Genomic DNA, 7,034 nt, shown 5'->3' with positions numbered 1-7,034 from the left:
CTTCCACGAGAGATATAGAAATAAACAAGTATCCGCGCGCGCGCGCAACTATGAGCAGGAAATATTGACAAAAGAATTTAATATGTAGTTTGTTTTTTTCTTTTTAAAGATAGGCGAAAATAGAGTGCAAATATTTTAATTACCGATATACTGTTATAACGTTAAATGTATGGAGGTAAAATTCCTTACCAAGGGAATCAACGATTACATATATATATATATATATGTATATATATATATATATATATATATATATATATATATATATATATATATATATATATATATAATTATACCTCGTTATTGCTTGAAGGAAAAAAATTGATATAAATCTTCATAGACGAGGGTTTGTTCAGTGCACGTGTTTTAGATTTTATTATCTTTAGAGCGATTTTCCTTGCTTTGGTTCTTTTCTTTGTTCGTTGAATAGTTAGTCGCTTAGGTTTGTCCTATTACCATATTTTTTTCTTTATATCATGTAATAAAAGAACCACTTGTAGGTTGTCTTTTCGAACCATTGACCTCGATCTTCGCGACTAAAGCGCTCACTATCTTTCTCCTGTTGAGAGGGCGAAGTGAAGAAGGAGGAGGTATATATGTTCTTTGGCAATTCACTTAATTATTATTCATTGACGTTCTTTTCCGTTGCTTCTTCTTAATTCATTTCTGGCGACAATATAAAATTAAAACAGAAAGAAACCATTCCCTTCACTAATATATATGAGTACATACATACATAGGTACGCATATATACATACACACAGGTATTCAGGATGGAAGTAGCTGTAAATATACTTCCAAGTCAAGCACACCTGCTGGGATAAAATGGTTCCAGAGCAGGTCGTCTGTAGTCTGTCAGTAGACACACACACATTTGAGGATGTCAGGAATTTAAACTATTAGAGTTCTAAGTTACCGACTGTTTACACACCTGCCATTAAGCCTTAAATTTTGGTTACAAAAACCTCAGGGCGGACTGTGCTTAGAAGAGTGTTTATTAATAGAAAAGTTAATATTTTGGATAAATTCATTCTCAATAATTGATAATTTAGTTATAATAAAACATTTTTTCGATTATTAGGCTACACAAAATATTTCCTTCGTTATTTGGAAGGCAAATTTTTAACAAAGCACAGGAATTGAACAACAAAATATGACTCATACAATAAACATATATGTAAATCATTTCAATAGGTAAAATTCTTGCTATACCGTATCAGGCTTTTGTCGCCAAAACTTAAAAGTTTGCCCACCTGTCTTCAAGGTGAACATCAGTATGGTCGCTCGACCTGCTAGAAATAGCAACCTAATCTTCCTCATATACCCTATCGTCTTTAAGAGGAATGACACATTTGATAATTTAATCATGCATTGTCTGAGAAGGAGAAATGGTCAACTCTGGGACGGTTTTTATTATTATAATCCTATTCGACCTGAGACTTACTGTAAGAAATTGGTTAAAATGTACTAGAATGAACTTTTTTTTATTTCCAAGCAATTTTTTAATGTTCAGTTTTGTAGTAAATGTTATTCTTTGTCAAATTTCTACCAATTAAGTAAATCAGCCCACTTACCATGTGAAACTACTCTCGTACAACATTTGATATTAGCAATATGTACCGAGTTCCCATAACATTTTCTATTTATTTCATACGAAAATCTGAATAAATTACGTTAGTCAAGGGAATCCCAATATTTGGAATATGGATATTTGCTATCTTTTACTCTTTCAACTTTTCTTTAACTTTAGCTGCTTCAGCATTTAGTGAAGAATATTGTTTTAACCACAGGATAGCTCTGATTGTAATGGATCTGTGAGAAAAGGCGTTCCAGCCATGACCATTTTGTCTTATTCTTTTCTAGAAGTAATGAATTCCTAAGCTAACATTATAAAATAATATAAACTTGCTTTTTTTTTTTCATTGAAGACGGAAGTTTCATTTCATTTCTTTTTGTCACGAAGATTTGGTTGCTCTTTCTAGCAACTCGAGTGACCAGGTAAAGGTTCTCTCGTCTCGTTCCCTTCGTCACCTGTTGTTTAGTCCCGAGTTGGATCTGATTGAACAGACATGATCAAAGACGTCCCACCTGTGACCATTCCGTCTTACTTCCCAGACATAATGGACTCTACGTGTATATCACAGAATAGGGGTATTTCTATTCTGTATATAAAAAAAGTTTGGCTACTTTTTCTAGCAGGTCATGCAACCACATACAGGCACCGTCTTTGGTCTGTCTCAGTAATAATTTTGTTGTTATTTAGCCTCAAATCAACCCTAATACAACAGACCTATCACCAAAGATATTCCAGCCTTCAGCAAACCGTCTTTTTAGGGATAATCTAGGACATTACGTGCAATTTGGGGTATGATTTAGGGTAGGGGGTGATACTTTGGCTGCTATTTTTAGCGTGTCGAGTGACCAGGTCGAGGCTCTTTCATTGGTTTGATTGCGTGAGGAGATTTTTTACACATCATCGACTGATGAACGAAGGAGCAGAAGTAAAGATAACTAATTCATATTAATAAAAGTTGATACCACATTTAAAAGAAACAAACTCATATTCTTGTTGCATTGTATGTATGTATGTCTGTCTGTCATCGGCAGAAGCTAGTCAAAAGCTGAGAGTTCCGTGTATTGGCACTTACCAAACAACGAATTTGGCCATTGTCACTCTGTAACTTCTGCCTATTATTAATGTGTGTGTGTGTGCTATAAAAACATTTCTGGATATTAAAAAAGGGATTTGTTAGGGGAGATTTTCAGTTAAAATTTTTCTGTTGTCGAAGATTCATCGTTTTGTCAATGACTAAGGAAAAAATTAACGTAATGTGTAAGTGTGTGAGTGTGTTTCAAGGTAATTTATTCAGGTACACGATGTATAATAGGTCATTAAATGTAAAACTGTAAATAATAATAATATAAGGGAACTCATTAGGGGCTGCTATTGTAAATTGAAACTATAATTGTAATGAGTAGGGCTATGACTGTTTTAGCGGCGTTACAGAACGCCGGGTAAATCAATACGTTATTTATTGACAGCAAACTAGTGTACATAGATCAGAACAGGGTCCCTATACTTGTGAGGTCCCCCGAACAACTGTTCAGTGTGCTCATGCTGTAACACGCACTGATTGAAGGTACTCTATCTGTGACCATGTCATTTGAGCGACATTTACGAGTGTGTCTCTTCCTTTTACGAAGATGATGGGAGGTGTTATTCTTTGGCTGCTATTTCTAAACAGCTCGAGCAGCGACGTAGGTAAAAAATCCCGCACTGGCTCGATAATTAAGAAGTATATTTTACCTTATGTGGATGTGATATTTCCTCGTGTATTTTATTTTACACACATCGTTTCTTAATTCTGTAAGACTGACATGCATAGAGATATAGATTTATATTTCTAACACATACGTCCAGAATAATGAATGAACGAAAGTAAAAGGAAATAATTTATGCTGAAAAGATTATCACGTTTTTAATGGGATACATAAAGCTAACAAGTGTCAGTTATTTATTGTAATATTAGAATTAACAGAAAAGTCCTCACAAAATGTGCGTGTGAGTAATAGATGTGTGTATTTCAGTTACCATTTTGCTATGGGAGAAAGTGAAATTAACATTAAAAAAAAAAAATTCAACGACTAGCGATCTTTCGATGTAAACTATGTATTGTAATGCCCATTTTCTGACAAATATATTCGGTGTCCGATGTTATTTAAAATATTCCTGAAAATGTTAGGATGAAAAATCGGATACGCCGAAGTTTAAGTTACGAAAGAGGAAATTTTAAAATGGAAAAAAAAAGTCAGTCGGTTTCTTTACGCGTGCAAAAATATGCGTTGTTGAAAAAGTTACCAGAAAACAAAGTCCTGGCGGTTGATGAGGTGTTGAGAATCGAATTAAACTATGCCAAAATAATAATAATAATAATAATAAAAAGGGCTGGAACGGTTTCGAAAAAGATATGTATTTTAAAAAAACAGACGTCGTGGCATTCAATATTTAAAACATTTAGTGCAGAAATAGCAGTTAAATCCTCCTTAGAAATAGAAAATTTTCTAAAAAAAAAAAAAAAGTAATTAAAAAGAAAAATAATCAAAATTTAATCTAATCGCAACTCTAACCCTAACTTTAAATCCTAACCCTAAATCCTTATCCCTTAAACCCCTAAACCCTGATCCCTGGGACTTTATTTCCTTGTAACATTTTAAAAAAGTGCATAACATATTTCTGTATATGCAAAGGGAAGCGAATGTATTGTGCATTTTGAAAAGTTTCCTTTTGGAGAGAATAAAAAGAAAATCTAACCAAAAATAGGCGTAGGAGTGGCTATGTGGAAAGTAGCCTGCTTACGAACCACATGGTTCCGGGTTCAGTCTCACTGTGTGGCACCTTGGGCAAGTGTCTTCCACTATAGCCTCGGGCCGACCAAAGCCTTGTGAGTGGATTTGGTAGATGGAAACTGAAAGAAGCCTGTCGTATATATGTATATATATATATATATATATATATGTATGTGTGTGTATGTTTGTGTGTCTGTGTTTGTCTCCCCCCCCCCCAAACATAGCTTGACAGCCGATGCTGGTGTGTTTACTTCCCCGTAACTTAGCGGTTTGGCAAAAGAGACCGATAGTATAAGTACTAGGCTTACAAAGAATAAGTCCTGGGGTCGATTTGCTCGACTAAAAGGCGGTGCTCCAGCATGGCCACAGTCAAATGACTGAAACAAGTAAAAGAGTATATATATATATATATATATATATATATATATATATATATATATGTATATATGTATGTATGTATATATATATGTATGTATGTATACACACACACACACACACACACACACACACACATGTACATATCCCTTTATTTCCACTGAAAATGGACATACCCCCAAAATCCATATATGTCTGACTTGAACTAAGAACATGGAAGAATAGGAATATTTACTGTAAGGTGATATTTATTTAACCTGACACTTACAAGGGTACACATTTTGGGTGGAGGGCAAAAACCAGTAATGGTGACTCTAGTACTTGACTAATACCCATTTCATCACCCCTGGACAGTGACATAGCTAGAGGATGTACTGCTCAGGGCAGCCCTTGAATTTGCTACCCCTAACCCTTATACAGGCCTATACAGAAGATCTGAAAGTGCCATCCACATAAAAGTGTCACCCAGGGTGGAATGTTCTTTCCCCCACCAACAAGTTACACTGCAGCCCCTCGAAAGATGAATGGTAAAACTGATCTTGGTATGATTTAAAATACCTGAATAATAAATACCACAAGGCATTTTGTCTGCACCTTGACATAGTCTGCAAATTCACCGCTCTCTACCTTTAATAAATATAAAAAAGAAACTAGAAGTTCATCTTTATTATGCCTCTTTATATTTTGTCTAAGGCCTTCCTCACTCTGTCAACCTCTAATTACATGCACTTTTATTCTGAGGGTGTCATCTACAGGGGAATGCATATATGTTAATGTCTGACAAGTAGTTGAATTGTGTTAGTATGTGAAGGCTTGCATGTTATGCGGTTGCTGTTTTTTTCCCCCTTATTGTGTCTGTAAATATGTGTACCATTAAGTTCACCAAACTATATGTATGCAGTCTGTTTCATTGCATTTGTGGTGCTTAGTTTCTGTTGTATCTTTGTTTTGTGTCATAACAAAAGAACTGCATAAAGTACATAGCGGTACATGCAAATGTGCATATATACTCTTTTACTTGTTTCAGTCATTTTGACTGTGGCCATGCTGGAGCACCGCCTTTAATCAAGCAAATCGACCTCAGGATTTATTCTTTGTAAGCCTAGTACTTATTCTATCGATCTCTTTTGCTGAACCGCTAAGTTATGGGGACGTAAACACACCAGCATCAGTTGTCAAGCGATGTTGGGGGGACAAACACTCACTCACAAACACATACACACATACATATATATATATATACATATATACGATGGGCTTCTTTCAGTTTCCATCTACCAAATCCACTCACAAGGCCCGAGGCTATAGTAGAAGACACATGCCCAAGGTGCCACGCAGTGGGACTGAACCCGGAACCATGTGGTTGGTAAGCAAGCTACTTACCACACAGCCACTCCTACGCCATATATGCTGATGTTTTATATATGCAGACACAAAAGTAGTAGTTGTACAAAACATATTTGAAATATATATTTTCATATGCATACATGCGGGTACAAGCATGGCTTCATGGTTAAGAAGCTCCTTTTACAACCATGTGGTTTTGAGTTCATTCTCACTGCGAAGCACTTTGGAAAACTGTCTTCCACTATAGCCCTGAGTTCAAATTCTGCTGAGGTCAACGTTGCCTTTCACCCTTTCTGGGTCGATAAATTAAGTATCAGTTGTGTACTGGGGTTGATCTAATCAACTGGCCCCCTCCCAACAAAAAATTCAGGCCTAGAAAAGTATATTGTGACAGTTACAAAATTTGGAAAGTAATGTAACACCAATGATTATATAATCCAACCAAAATATCTCAGTTACACAAACGTAAATGGAATTAATATTTAACCTTAAAATACATCGTACATATTCAAAGAACCTTAATGTACAAATTGAAATGCAAAAGAACGAAATAATAAATGGATTTATGAATGAAAGTTTGGTAATTGTGTTTATTTCCACCACGCGACACTTATTATCGCAAACATGTTTTAACTAACCTAAACTATGCACACACACACAAATACATTCATATATATATGTCTTGAGTTGTAGCTGTAATTCAAAGGGGCTGGCCTTGTCATATTCTGTATGAGGCTGAATCTCCCTGAGAACTATGTTAATGTTATGCATGTCTGTGTGAGTTAATTTTATCCTCGTGTGGTAATGAAAAGTGAAACCGACATCCAACATTTGCTGTGTGTATGTATCTATGTATGAACTTTTCTTTGGATTTATGTATCTACTGTCTCTCTCTCACTTTCTCTCTTTCTCTTTCACTTCCTTTGTGTCCCTCTTCTCTCCCGCTTTTGATTTAAGAATGTGTA

The 7,034-nt window shown here is 35.3% G+C and overlaps 1 protein-coding gene across 2 annotated transcripts in view; it reads left to right on the top strand.

The window, feature by feature from the left end:
• Positions 1-511: 511 nt before the first annotated feature.
• Positions 512-7,034, top strand: part of LOC106879996 (uncharacterized) — a 94,393-nt gene continuing 87,870 nt past the window's right edge. The window contains exon 1 of one of the 2 annotated variants that reach the window (XM_089357135.1): positions 512-590. The gene's annotated coding sequence lies outside the window, so the exon portion shown is untranslated. The remainder of the gene's footprint in view (positions 591-7,034) is intronic. The other variant, XM_089357134.1, reaches the window with a different exon arrangement.

The sequence above is a fragment of the Octopus bimaculoides genome, chromosome 9 (assembly GCF_046866305.1).
Source record: "Octopus bimaculoides isolate indiv1 chromosome 9, ASM4686630v1, whole genome shotgun sequence".
Lineage (NCBI taxonomy): Eukaryota > Metazoa > Mollusca > Cephalopoda > Octopoda > Octopodidae > Octopus > Octopus bimaculoides.
Note: the sequence above shows the minus strand (reverse complement) of the source record. Positions and strands in the feature narration are given on the sequence as shown.